The sequence below is a fragment of the Procambarus clarkii genome, chromosome 38 (assembly GCF_040958095.1).
Source record: "Procambarus clarkii isolate CNS0578487 chromosome 38, FALCON_Pclarkii_2.0, whole genome shotgun sequence".
NCBI classification, from domain to species: domain Eukaryota; kingdom Metazoa; phylum Arthropoda; class Malacostraca; order Decapoda; family Cambaridae; genus Procambarus; species Procambarus clarkii.
The window spans coordinates 3,401,901-3,420,469 of NC_091187.1; the positions used below are offsets into that span (position 1 = coordinate 3,401,901).

Sequence of the window (18,569 nt, forward strand, 5' to 3'; positions counted from 1 at the left end):
GGGGTCCACTGCCGCCCAAAGGGTCGGTAGGGGGTCCACTGCCGCCCACAGGGTCGGTAGGGGGTCCACTACCGCCCACAGGGTCGGTAGGGGGTCCACTACCGCCCAAAGGGTCGGTAGGGGGTCCACTGCCGCCCACAGGGACGGTAGTGGGTCCACTACCGCCCACAGGGTCGGTAGGGGGTCCACTACCGCCCACAGGGTCGGTAGGTGGTCCACTACCGCCCACAGGGTCGGTAGTGGGTCCACTACCGCCCACAGGGTCGGTAGGGGGTCCACTACCGCCCACAGGGTCGGTAGTGGGTCCACTACCGCCCACAGGGTCGGTAGGGGGTCCACTACCGCCCACAGGGTCGGTAGGGGGTCCACTGCCGCCCACAGGGTCGGTAGGGGGTCCACTACCGCCCACAGGGTCGGTAGGGGTCCACTACCGCCCACAGGGTCGGTAGTGGGTCCACTACCGCCCACAGGGTCGGTAGGGGGTCCACTACCGCCCACAGGGTCGGTAGGGGGTCCACTACCGCCCACAGGGTCGGTAGGGGGTCCACTACCGCCCACAGGGTCGGTAGGGGGTCCACTACCGCCCACAGGGTTGGTAGGGGCTCCACTACCGCCCACAGGGTCGGTAGTGGGTCCACTGCCGCCCACAGGGTCAGTAGGGGGTCCACTACCGCCCACAGGGTCGGTAGGGGGTCCACTACCGCCCACAAGGTCGGTAGTGGGTCCACTGCCGCCCACAGGGTCAGTAGGGGGTCCACTACCGCCCACAGGGTCGGTACCCAGCAAACAATTTTAGGTTGCCACAACATATCTGGAAAGTATTTGAAAGGATTGGAAACGTTTGTTTTATCGTATCAGATACGATATTGTGTGTGGACTTAAATAGGTTTCCAAAACTTATAACCAAGACCTATGTATCTAACACTAATTTGAGATGTTGTGGCAACTTTACACTCCTAACATGAGTCATTCATAATCCATTCATACACCAATATGAATCTCTTGTAAAAGGTTTGAGCCTAATCTGAACCCTTTTCACATCTTTGTGTTTAAAGTTAAATTTCTTGAAATTAAATTATATTATTTTATATTATATTATATTATTTTTATATTTTATTTTATAATGTATTATTATTTTTCTTATATTTTTTTATATTATATTATTGTTTTCAATTTAAATATTAAAACCAATTTAAGGGTAAAAAAATCAAATAATTTATATTTCTTTTATTATTTACTAACAAATCAGCAAAAATACAAAAACATATGACCTATATAATTATATATATATAATTATATATATATATATATATATATATAATATATATATATATATAAATATATATATATATATATATATATTTATATATAAATAATATATTTATAAATAAATAATATATTTATATATAAAACTTATATTTATATATAAATAATATATTTATATATAAATAATATATTTATATATAAAGAATATATATTTATATATAAATAATATATTTATAAATAATATATATATATAAATAATATATATATATAAATAATATATATATTATTAAATATGACCGAAAAAGTAAGATTAATAATTCTAACACGAATTTTCTCAATCTTTCGTACATTACGCTTCACTGTTGGAGGTAAATCAAAAATCACTTCTCCAAAATTCATTTTTATTTCTAGTCTGACGCGACACGGGCGCGTTTCGTAAAACTTATTACATTTCAAAGACTTCACAAATACACAACTGATTAGAACTTGCGTTTCCCTGATTTTATATCTACATTTGAGTGAGGTGGGAAGGGTGATGTGGCATTAACACAAGACAGAACACTAGGGGATATTAATAGGGTATTAAAAGTATCAACACAAGACAGAACAGAAACAATGGGTATTGAATAGAAGTGTTTGTAGAAAGCCTATTGGTCCATATTTCTTGATGCTTCTATATTGGAGCGGAGTCTTGAGGTGGGTAGAATATAGTTGTGCAATAATTGGCTGTTGATTGCTGGTGTTGACTTCTTGATGTGTAGTGCCTCGCAAACGTCAAGCCGCCTGCTATCGCTGTATCTATCGATGATTTCTGTGTTGTTTACTAGGATTTCTCTGGCGATGGTTTGGTTATGGGAAGAGATTATATGTTCCTTAATGGAGCCCTGATCGAAACTGTGAACGCCAAGAAATCCGGACTCCACCTGCCAAAGATCATTGGGGAATATAAACCTGGATATGCGTATGGAAATGTCAAGACGCACAAGCCTGGAAACCCACTTCGGCCAATCATTAGCCAGATACCCACACCCACGTACAGACTGGCGAAGCGACTCAACGGCCTGCTGACTCCTTATGTTCCTTGCGCCTTCAGCCTGAAGTCTCCAAAGGAATTTGTGGACTTACTGCGGGGCGCACGGGCCACAGGTCTAAGAGCCTCGTTGGACGTAGAATCGCTGTTTACCAACGTACCTGTGGACGAGACAATCGGAATGATAGCCGACAGAGTGTATCGTGATCCAGCCTGTACTCCTCTTGACATGCCAGAAAGTATTCTGAGGAAACTACTCCAAGCTTGTACTAAAGAGGCACCCTTCTTGAGCCCGGATGGGCACATGTATAAGCAAGTAGATGGGGTCGCCATGGGTTCTCCCCTAGGTGTCCTGTTTGCAAACTTCTACATGGGTACCATCGAGCAAAAAGTCTTAGTCGACATGAACTTGAAACCGGCCATATACTGCAGGTATGTTGACGACATTTTTACACAGGTACCTGATGTCAGACATCTGCAGGAGCTGAAGGAGGCATTTGAGCAGAGTTCCGTGCTGCGTTTCACTTACGAGACGGAAAAGGATGGGAAGCTGCCTTTTCTAGATGTAACAGTCATGGAAAAGGGCGGAGGTTTCCACACTGCAGTCTACACAAAGGAAACAAACATAGGAATGTGCCTAAATGCCAACAGCGACTGCCCTGACAGGTACAAGAGGAGTGTTGTTAACGCATACGTCGACCGTGCTCTCAGCCACAGCTCAGAATGGAAGCAAGTCGACGAAGAACTCTGTAGGGTAAGGCAGGTCCTAGTCAATAACGGCTTCTCCAATGGTTTCATCGAAGACATCATAAGAAGGAAAGTGAAAAGCCATGCAACCTCCGAAGAGACAACTAACACAACACCTATACCCCCTATTAGACTATTTTACAGGAACTTCTTTTCCACAGCTCATAAAACAGAGGAAAGGGTCCTGAAAGATATTGTTAATAGAAACGTTATCCCTACAGACAAAAATCAGAGGATACAACTGACGATTTACTATAAAACCAGAAAAACGGCCAGCCTACTCATGAGAAACTCTCCAGACACAAAACAGAACGCTTTAAAAGAGACTAACGTCGTCTATGCCTTCAAATGCCCACTTGGGGACTGTAAGCTCCAAAAAACCCAGTATATAGGCAAGACAACAACATCTCTTTCTAGGCGTTTAACGATGCATAAACAACAGGGCTCCATTAAGGAACATATAATCTCTTCCCATAACCAAACCATCGCCAGAGAAATCCTAGTAAACAACACAGAAATCATCGATAGATACAGCGATAGCAGACGGCTTGACGTTTGCGAGGCACTACACATCAAGAAGTCAACACCAACAATCAACAGCCAATTATTGCACAACTATATTCTACCCACCTCAAGACTCCACTCCAATATAGAAGCATCAAGAAATATGGACCAATAGGCTTTCTACAAACACTTCTATTCAATACCCATTGTTTCTGTTCTGTCTTGTGTTGATACTTTTAATACCCTATTAATATCCCCTAGTGTTCTGTCTTGTGTTAATGCCACATCACCCTTCCCACCTCACTCAAATGTAGATATAAAATCAGGGAAACGCAAGTTCTAATCAGTTGTGTATTTGTGAAGTCTTTGAAAATGTAATAAGTTTTACGAAACGCGCCCGTGTCGCGTCAGACTAGAAATAAAAATGAATTTTGGAGAAGTGATTTTTTATTTACCTCCAACAGTGAAGCGTAATGTACGAAAGATTGAGAAAATTCGTGTTAGAATTATTAATCTTACTTTTTCGGTCATATTTAATAATATATGTCTACAGGAAAGACTGCTACCAAAATATACTAAAATAATATATATATAAATAATATATATATGATAACTATCTTTGTAACCTATATGTAACTCCCTCTTTGTAACAAAGTTCAAATAAAGCAAATATATATGTGTACATACTAAAGAATGGGGGTGGTAGAAGATAATATTAGTGTTTAGTGAGTGACCACAAGGTCTCCTCTGAATACTTTTTATTTTCTTCTCCGAGGCTATGGGTCCCCACATTGGCACCAGAGGTCTTCCTCACAAACATTTTATATAATATATATATATAAATAATATATATATAAAGTTAAAACTAGCTAGTTATACGTAGATATATGATAACTAACCAACCCTACCAAACCTAACCTATCTAACATATATATATATATATATATATATATATATATATATATATATATATATATATATATATATATATATATATATATATATATATATATATATATATATATGTATATATATACACACATATATATTAGTATATTTTGGTAGCAGTCTTTCCTGTAGACATATATTATTAAATATGACCGAAAAAGTAAGATTAATAATTCTAACACGAATTTTCTCAATCTTTCGTTCATTACGCTTCACTGTTGGAGGTAAATCAAAAATCACTTCTCCAAAATTCATTTTTATTTCTAGTCTGACGCGACACGGGCGCGTTTCGTAAAACTTATTACATTTTCAAAGACTTCACAAATACACAACTGATTAGAACTTACGTATCTCTGAGTTTATATCTACATTTGAGTGAGGTGGGAAGGGTGATGTGGCATTAGAACAAGATGGGATATTAATAGGGTATTAAAAGTATCAACACAAGACAGAACAGAAACAATGGGTATTGAATAGAAGTGTTTGTAGAAAGCCTATTGGTCCATATTTCTTGATGCTTCTATATTGGAGTGGAGTCTTGAGGTGGGTAGAATATAGTTGTGCAATAATTGGCTGTTGATTGCTGGTGTTGACTTCTTGATGTGTAGTGCCTCGCAAACGTCAAGCCGTCTGCTATCGCTGTATCTATCGATGATTTCTGTGTTGTTTACTAGGATTTCTCTGGCGATGGTTTGGTTATGGGAAGAGATTATATGTTATATGAATTTTGGAGAAGTGATTTTTTATTTACCTCCAACAGTGAAGCGTAATGTACGAAAGATTGAGAAAATTCGTGTTAGAATTATTAATCTTACTTTTTCGGTCATATTTAATAATACACACATATATATATATAGGTTATATATATATATATATATATATATATATATATATATATATATATATATATATATATATATATATATATATATATATATATATATATATATATTTTTTTATTTATTTATTATATATATACATATATACACACAGATACATATAGATTCTTCTATATAGACATTAGAGAAGATTCAGCGGTACGCCATGCACCAGGCTCGCCACCATTTTCAGTATTCGTCATATCCAAGTCTGCTGTGTGATGCACATGTCTTCTTGCTTCACCACCCTGTAATGAAATATTGTTTGTTACTAATTGTTTTCAATAATACATTATTTTATTATATAATATTTAATTATTGCAGTGCATATTTAATATGCAGTCTCCGTGATGTTGTGGTAAGACACTCCCCTGGCGTTCCGCGAGCGCTATGTCATGGGTTCGTATCCTGGCCGGGGAGGATTTACTGGGCGCAATTCCTTAACTGTAGCCTCTGTTTAACGCAACAGTAAAATGTGTACTTGGATGAAAAAACGATTCTTCGCGGCAGGGGATCGTATTCCAGGGACCATAGGATTAAGGACTTGCCCGAAACGCTACGCGTACTAGTGGCTGTACAAGAATGTAACAAATCTTGTATATATCTCAAACAAACAAACAATTTATTAATTAAAAACCCTTTCCATATTATAGAAAAAAAACTAAAACAAGAATCTATATAAAACTATAGAATAGAATAGAATAGAATAATAGAATCTATATAGAATCTATATATCATATATATATTTATATAAATAAATATATATATATAAATTTATATATATATATTATTATATCCTGCAGTATTCCAGCCCATTATTAGAGATAGTAGCCACCTCTTATTTTGGTTTTCTTGCATTATTAGTGCTCAGAAAATTTAATATATCTACATATTTAGTCAAAATCAGTTACATTATTTTATCTTATTCATAGCATAAATGTTCTCAAAGATTACTAAAAAGAAATTGAATTAGACTACAGCAAATTGGCAAACTTTACCTTGTATCTGTTTCCACCGAGTTTGTTTGGGGCGTTCTTCAACATATCAGCAATACTTGTCTCAACATCTCTTTCAGTTGCATTAGTGTGGGTGTTGATACAGGCTTCTGGAAATTTATAAGAATTAATTAATATATATACTTATAATTCACTTTGCCATTCCCCATTCCACAGTCCTCTCGTCCTTCCCACTTCCCCGTCCCCACATCCTCCCCACTATTCCCACTTCCCTGTCCCATCGTCCTCCTTACCATTTTCCCCTCCCCTGTCCCTTCTTCCTCCCCCACCATCTCCCATTCACCTGTCCCTTTGTCCTCCCCAGCATTCCCCTGTCCCCACCATCCCCAACTCCCCAGTCCCCTCGTCCTCCCCACCATTACCCTCTCCTCTGTCCCCTCGTCTTCCCCACCATCCCCCCCTCTCGTCCTCCCCACCATTCCAAACTACCTCATCCGATGCATTCTATAATGGTCTGATGCTTCCATCAGAAAATTGGGAACATCAAATGATCTGATATTCCCATCACTGAAAAATAAGAACAGCTAAAAAAATGAAATGAAAAAAATAAAACAATAAACTATACTCATGAAATGAACAGTATGGTAAACAACACAGCTCAATTTCAATGCAATGTCACACAAAATTATTAAATCGAAATGAAAATAAATTGAAATCTATGAAAATTCAAATTATCAATGCAATCGGAAATATTGAAATAATATCGCAACATAATATAGTGTGGGTTGCTCTTACGTGCAACAGACGGTGCTGTTTTTCAAAAAAGGCATGGTTTTACCTGTCACAATTGTGGCATCTATACTTATACTCACGAAATGAACGGTACGGTAAACCACATAGCTCAATTGCAATGCAATGTCACAATAACATTTAATAACAATAATAACAATAACATTTAAATATACTTTAAGATATAATCTAGAAGAAAATAAGAACATTGAAACTGTTCATGAACTCGATTTCAATAAAGGACACTATGGGGAACTTTGAAAAACAGTTAATGAGTATAATTAGACAGACTTGTTGCTAGGCAGAGGAGTAAATAATGAGATATATGGCAAATTTTGCAAAATATACGGCACACAAACATTCATACCCAAACAAAGCAAAATGCTAGGTAAGAACAAAGCAGTTGGCCTGTAGGGGAAAGGAGATACCCACAAGACTGGAATACAAGTCATTAACAAGCACACAAGTACTACACCATACAACAACCGCACTACTACCAGAACTGGACGAATCACTACCAAAACAACACATTGCACATCACTACCAAAACAACACAACACAACACAAGCATTGGCAAAGAATTATAGACCAGTTGCACTAACATCCCACATAATAAAATTATTTGAGAGTGATCAGGAGTCAGGTTACTAGTTTTATAGAGACCAATGACCTCCACAATCCAGGCCAACATGGATTTAGAGCAGGAAGATATTGAAATACCTCTTACAGCTATCTCTCATGTCCTCTATTTGTACAGTACAGCTACTTGACCATTACGACAAAATCACTGAGATATGAGATAATGATGACACTAACCTCATCTACTCAGACTCCAACCCTCTCATATTAAATAATGATGTAAACAATAAATTAAAAAAAAATCCACTTATTAATGTCAACCAACAAACTCCCACTAAACATAGAAAGGACCTACAACATCTTACTTGGGAGCAAATCAACAAATGCAATTCATCTACAGTTACACAATGTTAACATCAGAAATAAAAAAGATGGTAAGTTCCTTGGTCTATACTTAGATCTGCCCGAAACGCTATGAGTGCTAGTTGCTTTACAAGAATGTATAACTTCAAGTCATTGTACTCTCCCCCAATGTACCTTCTTGTATATAAAGAAAAAATAAATAAATAAACAAACACATAATAAATCAATACTTACTAAATTTTGTCTATTATGTAGCAAAGAAGCAGGTCTACGGAAGGCTTTTCTGTTGAGTTCGAAGCCCAGATTACTCGTGGTCTCTGAAATAAGTTAAGATTATAAGTATAAAATTTATAAAACCAAATAATAAATCCGGTATTGCTCAATTTCAGATGCAGACGTACTGAATGATATATCAGACTGTCAGCATGGTATTCGATCTGGAAGGTCCAGTGTAACGAATTTACTCAGTTTCTATGATCGAGCCACAGAGATCTATAAAGAATTCTGATCAAGAAAGAGATCTAGGGGTGGTTTTAGATAGAAAACTATAACCTGAGGATCATATTAAGAACATTCTGCGAGGGGCCTATGCTACACTTTTTAACTTTAGAATTGCTTTTAAATACATAGATCAAAAAGTTTTAAAAGTTTTAAAAGTTTTTTAAACCTCTCGTGTATCATGAGTGTGTTAAAGCTTCAGATGGTGCATTCAGATGATGAATATTACCTAGTTCCTTCATCTGGGAAGAATGAACACATATTGGTGCATTCGGATGATAAAAACTAACTACTGTAGTTCAATTGATGAACAGACTGTATATCATATGCAGACTGTATGTGGATCTGCGGGCCACTCCAAACAACAGCCTGGTGGACCAAGCTCCACCAGGCCTAAAGCACAAAGTGATATAGATGTGATAGAGAAACTAGGTCAAATGGTGGTCTGTATATTAAACAGCACCTGACGTGCACAGAGCTACTAAACTCAATGTGGTGGTAGAGTGGTGGGGGGGGGGGAAACATTGCAGAAAAAAACAAAAATACAATTTGGTCAACAAAACAGCATTGTTTAAAATAGAAGACATGGGTTGACATTTTGGGGGTAAGGTAGGTTACATTGAGTTAATTAGTTAGTACTAAGTTTTTATCTTAAACTGGTTGGGAGAGGTACAGTGTTGCTGTGCTGGTGAAAGAACACCTAAAGGTAAATTAAATAATGATTGCGAATCCACAAGAAGTTGACATAATAGCGCTAGAGATCTGCAATCAGGATGATAAACTTTCCTTAAAGAATTTGACAAACACTTGCTGATAGGACATGAAGTAAATGAAATGTATGTCAAGTTTTATGAAATATATGATAAAAGCACAACAAAATTTGTACCAAAGGAGAGATGCAGAACTAGGAAAAGGGGTTTGTTCAACAGAAATTGCGAGAGGGCCTGAGACCCAAACACACACAAATGGAATCAATATATAGCAAGAGGCCAAACCCCCAAACATACAAGCGATGCAAAGATGCGAGAAACAGCAGCAGCATTAAGGAGAGGGACTTAAGGACCATAAATAAAGTGTGAAAATAAACTCGAGTAAATTTTTTTAACTACTCTCGACAGTGAAGAAAAACAAATATTCAGACGATTTGTGTTAGAATCATTAATCTTACACTTTCGGTCATATTCAACAACACAAATACATACACACACATTCCTGTTGCTGTAGCAAGTGAAGAATTACACACACAGATCACAATAACGTGATGCATCAAATGAACAAATCCACAAGGGCCGTGACGAGGATTCGAACCTGCGTCCGGGAGCATCCCAGACACTGCCTTAATCGACTGAGCTACAACAGGGTAAAAGGGTTGAAACCGAAGTTCTACTGAACTTACTGGATCCCATAGCCTCTCCGAGGCACAAACCAGGCTTTTACATAACCCCCCCCCTGCACCCGAGCTATGTCAACAGGCCATTCTCCCTCTTCGCCCTTACATCATCACACACAGATCACAATAACGTGATGCATCAAATGAACAAATCCACAAGGGCCGTGATGAGGATTCAAACCTGTGTCCGGGAGCATCCCAGACACTGCCTTAATCGACTGAGCTACGACAGGGTAAAAGGGTTGAAACCAAACTTCTACTGAACTTCCTGGATCCTTTTACCCTGTTGTAGCTCAGTCAATTTAGGCAGTGTCTGGGATGCTCCCGGACGCAGGTTCAAATCCTCGTCACGGACCTTGTGGATTTGTTCATTTGATGCATCACGTTATTGTGATCTCTGTGTGTGATGATGTAAGGGCGAAGAGAAAGAACGACCTGTTGACATAGCTCGGGTGCAGGGGGAGGGTTGTGTACAAGCCTGGTTTGTGCCTCGGAGAGGCTATGGGATCCAGTAAGATCGTCCTTCCTTTCCTCCCTAGAATCTGGATGTAGCAGGTGCTCAATTGTCAAAAGTGAAAAAAATTTGGTTTGTCTTCCGAATGCACCATATCTGTAAATTTTTACAAGATCTATTATTCTAATAAGGGTTTGATAAAATACAGTAGACTGCCTACTGGTTTTTGGTTGCCAGTTTCCTCAAGTTAATTTCCGTGATTTACACACAAATTTATATACATACAAATACATATACACACATATATAATAATATATATATATATATATATATATATATATATATATATATATATATATATATATATATATATATATAAATATATATATATATATATATATATATATATATATATATATATATATATATATGCGAACAAGCCTGAATGGTCCCCAGGACATATGCAACTGAAAACTCACACCCCAGAAGTGACTCGAACCCATACTCCCAGAAGCAACACAACTGGTATGTACAAGACGCCTTAATCCACTTGACCATCACGACCGGACTAATGAGGTGATAGCCGAGGCTATATGAACCACCCCACCGCCGGCACTCGGATAGTTATCTTGGGCATAGCATTTTACCAAATCACCTCATTCTTTGGGGCACACGTGAGGAACACAAATGCGAACAAGCCTGAAAGGTCCCCAGGACATATGCAACTGAAAACTCACACCCCAGAAGTGACTCGAACCCATACTCCCAGAAGCAACACAACTGGTATGTACAAGACGCCTTAATCCACTTGACCATCACGACCGGACTAATGAGGTGATAGCCGAGGCTATATGAACCACCCCACCGCCGGCACTCGGATAGTTATCTTGGGCATAGCATTTTACAATTGTCAAAAGTGCCCCAAAGAATGAGGTGATTTGGTAAAATGCTATGCCCAAGATAACTATCCGAGTGCCGGCGGTGGGGTGGTTCATATAGCCTCGGCTATCACCTCATTAGTCCGGTCGTGATGGTCAAGTGGATTAAGGCGTCTTGTACATACCAGTTGTGTTGCTTCTGGGAGTATGGGTTCGAGTCACTTCTGGGGTGTGAGTTTTCAGTTGCATATGTCCTGGGGACCATTCAGGCTTGTTCGCATTTGTGTTCCTCACGTGTGCCCCAAAGAATGAGGTGATTTGGTAAAATGCTATGCCCAAGATAACTATCCGAGTGCCGGCGGTGGGGTGGTTCATATAGCCTCGGCTATCACCTCATTAGTCCGGTCGTGATGGTCAAGTGGATTAAGGCGTCTTGTACATACCAGTTGTGTTGCTTCTGGGAGTATGGGTTCGAGTCACTTCTGGGGTGTGAGTTTTCAGTTGCATATGTCCTGGGGACCATTCAGGCTTGTTCGCATTTGTGTTCCTCACGTGTGCCCCAAAGAATGAGGTGATTTGGTAAAATGCTATGCCCAAGATAACTATCCGAGTGCCGGCGGTGGGGTGGTTCATATATAGCCTCGGCTATCACCTCATTAGTCCGGTCGTGATGGTCAAGTGGATTAAGGCGTCTTGTACATACCAGTTGTGTTGCTTCTGGGAGTATGGGTTCGAGTCACTTCTGGGGTGTGAGTTTTCAGTTGCATATGTCCTGGGGACCATTCAGGCTTGTTCGCATTTGTGTTCCTCACGTGTGCCCCAAAGAATGAGGTGATTTGGTAAAATGCTATGCCCAAGATAACTATCCGAGTGCCGGCGGTGGGGTGGTTCATATAGCCTCGGCTATCACCTCATTAGTCCGGTCGTGATGGTCAAGTGGATTAAGGCGTCTTGTACATACCAGTTGTGTTGCTTCTGGGAGTATGGGTTCGAGTCACTTCTGGGGTGTGAGTTTTCAGTTGCATATGTCCTGGGGACCATTCAGGCTTGTTCGCATTTGTGTTCCTCACGTGTGCCCCAAAGAATGAGGTGATTTGGTAAAATGCTATGCCCAAGATAACTATCCGAGTGCCGGCGGTGGGGTGGTTCATATAGCCTCGGCTATCACCTCATTAGTCCGGTCGTGATGGTCAAGTGGATTAAGGCGTCTTGTACATACCAGTTGTGTTGCTTCTGGGAGTATGGGTTCGAGTCACTTCTGGGGTGTGAGTTTTCAGTTGCATATGTCCTGGGGACCATTCAGGCTTGTTCGCATTTGTGTTCCTCACGTGTGCCCCAAAGAATGAGGTGATTTGGTAAAATGCTATGCCCAAGATAACTATCCGAGTGCCGGCGGTGGGGTGGTTCATATAGCCTCGGCTATCACCTCATTAGTCCGGTCGTGATGGTCAAGTGGATTAAGGCGTCTTGTACATACCAGTTGTGTTGCTTCTGGGAGTATGGGTTCGAGTCACTTCTGGGGTGTGAGTTTTCAGTTATATATATATATATATATATATATATATATATATAAACAAGTAAATGTAAATAATTTTACCTTGCACCTAGATCCACCAAGCCTGTACGGTGCGCGTTTCAGTACTTCGGAAATCTAGAACTAGCTAGAATCTCTAATCTGCAATGAAACAATACATATTATTGCACTTACCAAAACATGGATGAATGTAGAAAATACAGAACTATTAGCTGAATATCAAATAAATGGATTTAATCTATTTCACACAGATAGATATATTAGATATTATATTATATTCCTTTCCTCCCTAGAATCTGGATGTAGCAGGTGCTCAATTGTCAAAAGTGAAAAATTTGGTTTATTTAACATACACGCCATAGACCGGCTTGGGAAAAAAAAGTTCGTAAAACCCAGGGGCCATAGACCGGCTTGGGAAAAAAAAGTTCGTAAAACCCAGGGGCCATAGACCGGCTATGAAAGAAAATTTGAGAAAACCCTGGGGCCATAGAACGGCTATTTAATCCCCTTGAACGGATAATCATCTGTATCAAACCTTATTACAGGTAAAACCAGTAGGCAGTCTACTGTATTTTATCAAACCCTTATTAGAATAATAGATCTCGTAATAATTTTGCAAAAATAGTGGCATTTACTATTTTTAAAAGATTATTAAAAAATTTACTGATATGGTGCATTCGGAAGACAAACCCAATTTTTCACTCATGACAATTGAGCACCTGCTACATCCAGATTCTAGGGAGGAAAGGAAGGACGATCTTACTGGATCCCATAGCCTCTCCGAGGCACAAACCAGGCTTTTACACAACCCACCCCCCCCCCTGCACCCGAGCTCAATTGTCAAAAGTGAAAAATTGGGTTTGTCTTCCGAATGCACCATATCAGTAAATTTTTTAATAATCTTTTAAAAATAGTAAATGCCACTATTTTTGCAAAATTATTACGAGATCTATTATTCTATAGAATAATGCATATAAATGCATATATGCATATAAATACAAAACAAGTAAATGTAAATAATTTTACCTTGCACCTAGATCCACCAAGCCTGTATGGCGCCCGTTTCAGTACTTCGGAAATCTAGAACTATCTTGAATCTCTAATCTGCAATGAAACAATACATATTATTGCACTTACCAAAACATGGATGAATGTAGAAAATACAGAACTATTAGCTGAATATCAAATAAATGGATTTAATCTATTTCACACAGATAGATATATTAGATATTATATTATATTCCTTTCCTCCCTAGAATCTGGATGTAGCAGGTGCTCAATTGTCAAAGTGAAAAATTTGGTTTATTTAACATACACGCCATAGACCGGCTTGGGAAAAAAAAGTTCGTAAAACCCAGGGGCCATAGACAGGCTTGGGAAAAAAAAGTTCGTAAAACCCAGGGGCCATAGACCGGCTATGAAAGAAAATTTGAGAAAACCCTGGGGCCATAGAACGGCTATTTAATCCCCTTGAACGGATAATCATCTGTATCAAACCTTATTACAGGTAAAACCAGTAGGCAGTCTACTGTATTTTATCAAACCCTTATTAGAATAATAGATCTCGTACCACGGGCCATAGACCGGCTTGGGAAAAAAAAGCTAGGTTAGGCTAGGTAAAAGCTAGGTAAAAAAGAAAGGAGCTAGGTTAGACTATGTATGTTTAAATCTCTGATTTAAACAGAGCCAGTGTTCAGTCAAATAACTGAATTTATCAAATCTTATCCTTGTATAATATACAAGCTGATGTGAGATCCCTGTCTACAGGTGGACTGGAACTTCTATCAACTAATCCATACATCAAACCTGTCCCTAACAGCCCACAATCTATCATTAGGAAAACCATGTGAGAAATCTTTAAGGAATTCTGATAAAGAAAGAGATCTAGGGGTGGTTCTAAATAGAAAACTATCACCTGAGGACCACATAAAGAACATTGTGTGAGGAGCCTATGCCATGCATTCCAACTTCAGAATTGCTTTTAAATACATGGATGGCGAAATACTAAAGAAATTGTTCACCACTTTTGCTAGTCCAAAGCTAGAATATGCAGCAGTTGTGGGGTGCCCATATTGGGGTGCCATCACATTTAAACCAACCAAGCCCACAAATACGTCAACATGGACCAGCATTACACAGTCTAACATACTCTGTCAGATGTAACAACTAAATTTGTGAATTCAAGACCTAATCTATTGCATAATACAGTGTTAGTACGAGAAAAACATTACTTACATTCGAAGCCGTGTTTTAAAATGGCGGCGGTCTTGTTGTACTGACGCTCCAAACTGTGTGTTCGTTTGCGTATGATGAATGTGTGACAATTTACTACAACAATTATTTAATTATTCTTATTTTTATTTTACTATTTTTAGGGTACATGAAATTTCCAACTTATTTGCACACAATAATATAATTGCACTGTCATAACCTTTATATATTACGGAAAATACGATGACATGAACGAAGTCAAAGTGAAGTTGAAGTCAAAGTCATTCGCCGAACGTATTAGTCATTTTTTTCTCCCAAACGATAGGGGATAACAAATCCACAGAGCATATAAGTGTACAGTAAAGTCAATTTTATTCAGGAAAGTACATACATAGTTGATTTACAAACATAATGTTGGATTTATAGATAGAGCTAGTGCATACAATACCTAAAGCCAATATAGTAGGCATATAGCATTTCAGGCAACCGGGCAGTATATATGGACCCCTTACTCAAATTTCTGAATATGTTAGATATTAAGTCCCTGCACATACTCTCATGTGTATTTTATGTATATAAAACGCTGCACTGTAATGTCAATCCTGACCCTAAAAGCTTCCTAGAAGGTTGTAACAGATCCCATGAGCACCACACCAGAAACAAATACCTGTAGGTGTGTACTGGTGCCTTATAGTGTGTACTCGTACCTTATGGTGTGTACTGGGGCCTTATGGTGTATACTGGTGCTTTATGGTGTGTACTGGTGCCTTATGGTGTGTTCTAGTGCCTTATGGTGCGTACTGGTGCCATATGGAGTGTACTGGTGCCTTATGGTGTGTACTGGTGCATTATTGTGTGTACTGGTGCCTTATTGCCTTATTACTGGTTAGAAATGTTAAAAAAGAGATAAGGAAAGCAAAAAGAAACTATGAAGTTCGCATAGCAGGGCAAGCAAAGACAAATCCTAAAGGGTTTTTTCAGTTATATCGTACTAAGACTAGGGAAAGGATAGGTCCATTAAAAACTGAGACAGGTCAAATAACAGATAGTGATGAAGAGATGAGTAGTATTTTTAATAAATATTTTGTATCTGTATTTACTAAAGAGGAACTTAACAATATGCCTTCAGCCGAACAAGTCTATGTGGGTGGGGACGAGGACAGGTTGACGAGTTTAGCAGTTACCAGGGAGGATGTTCTTAAACAAATAGTAAAACTCAAACCAAACAAATCCCCAGGGCCGGATGAAGTGTTTGCTAGGGTGCTTAAAGAATGCAAAGAGGAGCTTTGTGACCCACTGTCAACCATATTTAATAAATCAATAGAGTCAGGCAGAGTGCCAGAGTTTTGGAAAGTTGCTAATGTGATACCAGTTTTTAAGAAAGGAGATAGATCACTTGCGTCTAACTATCGACCAATTAGCCTAACGTCTATTGTGGGAAAGTTACTCGAATCTATAATAGCAAATAAAATTCGTCTTCATCTTGAAAAACATAAATTAATAATTGAGTCGCAACATGGTTTTATAAATGGCCGTTCATGTTTAACAAATTTGTTATCTTTTTATTCTAGCATTGTTGAGGCAGTTGATAGTGGTAAGGATTGCGATGTTGTATACCTTGACTTTAGCAAAGCTTTTGATACAGTGCCACATGAAAGACTGATTAAAAAAATAGAGTCTCATGGTATTGGGGGTGCTATATTAAGCTGGATTAGGGCATGGCTATACCAAAGGAAACAGAGAGTTAGTATAAATGGAATCAAGTCAGAGTGGGAAAATGTTGTAAGTGGAGTGCCTCAAGGCTCTGTCCTGGGACCTCTGTTGTTTATAATATACATAAATGATTTAGATTCAGGTTTGAGTAGCAACATTTGCAAATTTGCCGATGATACGAAAATCGGTAGGGAAATTAATTCGGAGGAGGACTCACTATCACTTCAAGTTGATCTAGATAGGGTTTTGAAATGGTCAAAGGATTGGCAGATGCAGTTTAATGCTGATAAATGTAAAGTTCTGAGGTTAGGTAATGATGATAGAGTTACAAGATACGAGCTAGATGGTGTTGTGATTGCGAAGTCGGATTGCGAAAGGGATCTGGGAGTTATGATTAGTAAGAATTTAAAACAAAAGGATCAATGCATAAATGTTCGTAATAAGGCAAATCGGACACTTGGATTTATTAATCGCAGCGTTAGTAACAAGACACCTGGTGTGGTTCTCAAGCTATATCTTGCTCTAGTTAGGCCCCATTTAGATTATGCAGTTCAGTTTTGGTCGCCATATTATAGAATGGATATAAATTCACTTGAACGTGTCCAGCGTAGGATGACTAAGTTAATTCCCCAAATTAGAAATCTTTCATATGAAGAAAGATTAACAAAGCTTAAGTTGCATTCACTGGAAAGGCGAAGAGTTAGGGGTGACATGATAGAGGTTTACAAGTGGATGAATGGACATAACCGGGGGGATATTAATAGGGTATTAAAAGTATCAACACAGGACAGAACACGAAACAATGGATATAAATTGGATAAGTTTAGATTTAGGAAAGACTTGGGTAAATACTGGTTCAGTAACAGGGTTGTTGATTTGTGGAACCAATTGCCGCGTAACATTGTGGAGGTGGGGTCCCTCGATTGTTTCAAGCACGGGTTGGACAAGTATATGAGTGGGATTGGGTGGTTATAGAATAGGAGCTGCCTCGTATGGGCCAATAGGCCTTCTGCAGTTACCTTTGTTCTTATGTTCTTATGTTCTTATTGTGTACTGGTGCCTTATGGTGTGTACTGGTGCATTATGGTGTGTACTGGTGCATTATGGTGTGTACTGGTGCATTATGGTGTGTACTGGTGCCTTATGGTGTGTGTTCTGGTGCCTTATGGTGTGTACTGGTGCCATATGATGTGTTCTGGTGCATTATGGTGTGTACTGGTGCCTTATGGTGTGTACTGGTGCCTTATGGCGTGTACTGGTGCCTTATAGTGTGTACTGGTGCATTATGGTGTGTACTGGTGCCTTATGGTGTGTACTTGTACCTTATTGTGTATACTGGTGCCTTATGGTGTGTACTGGTTCCTTATGGTGTGTACTGGGGCTTTTTTGTGTGTACTGGTGCTTTATGGTGTGTAATGGTGCCTTATGGTGTGTTCTGGTGCCGTATGGTGTGTAATGGTGCCTTATGGTGTGTACTGGTACCTTATGGTATATACTGGTGCCTTATAGTGTGTACTGGTTCCTTATGGTGTGTACTTGGGCCTTATGGTGTGTACTGGTGCTTTATGGTGTGTACTGGTGCCTTATGGTGTGTTCTAGTGCCTTATGGTATGTACTGGTGCCTTATGGTTTGTACTGGTGTCTTATGGTGTGTACTGGTGCCTTATGGTGTGTACTGGTGCCTTATGGTATGTACTGGTACCTTATTGTGTGTACTGGTACCTTTTGGTGTGTACTGGTGCTTTATGGTGTGTACTGGTGCCTTATGTTGTGTACTGGTGCCGTATGGTGTGTACTGGTGCCTTATGGTGTGTACTGGTGCCTTATGGTA

General features: G+C 39.1%; 1 long non-coding RNA gene across 1 annotated transcript; it reads right to left on the reverse strand.

Annotated features, from left to right (window-relative positions):
* Positions 1 to 5,487: 5,487 nt before the first annotated feature.
* On the reverse strand, positions 5,488 to 14,007 carry LOC138372210 (uncharacterized). The gene is made up of 3 exons (XR_011230735.1): positions 13,841 to 14,007; positions 6,372 to 6,478; positions 5,488 to 5,621 (listed from the first exon to the last, which is right to left on the reverse strand). It is a non-coding gene; the product is annotated as an uncharacterized lncRNA (long non-coding RNA).
* Positions 14,008 to 18,569: the final 4,562 nt, after the last annotated feature.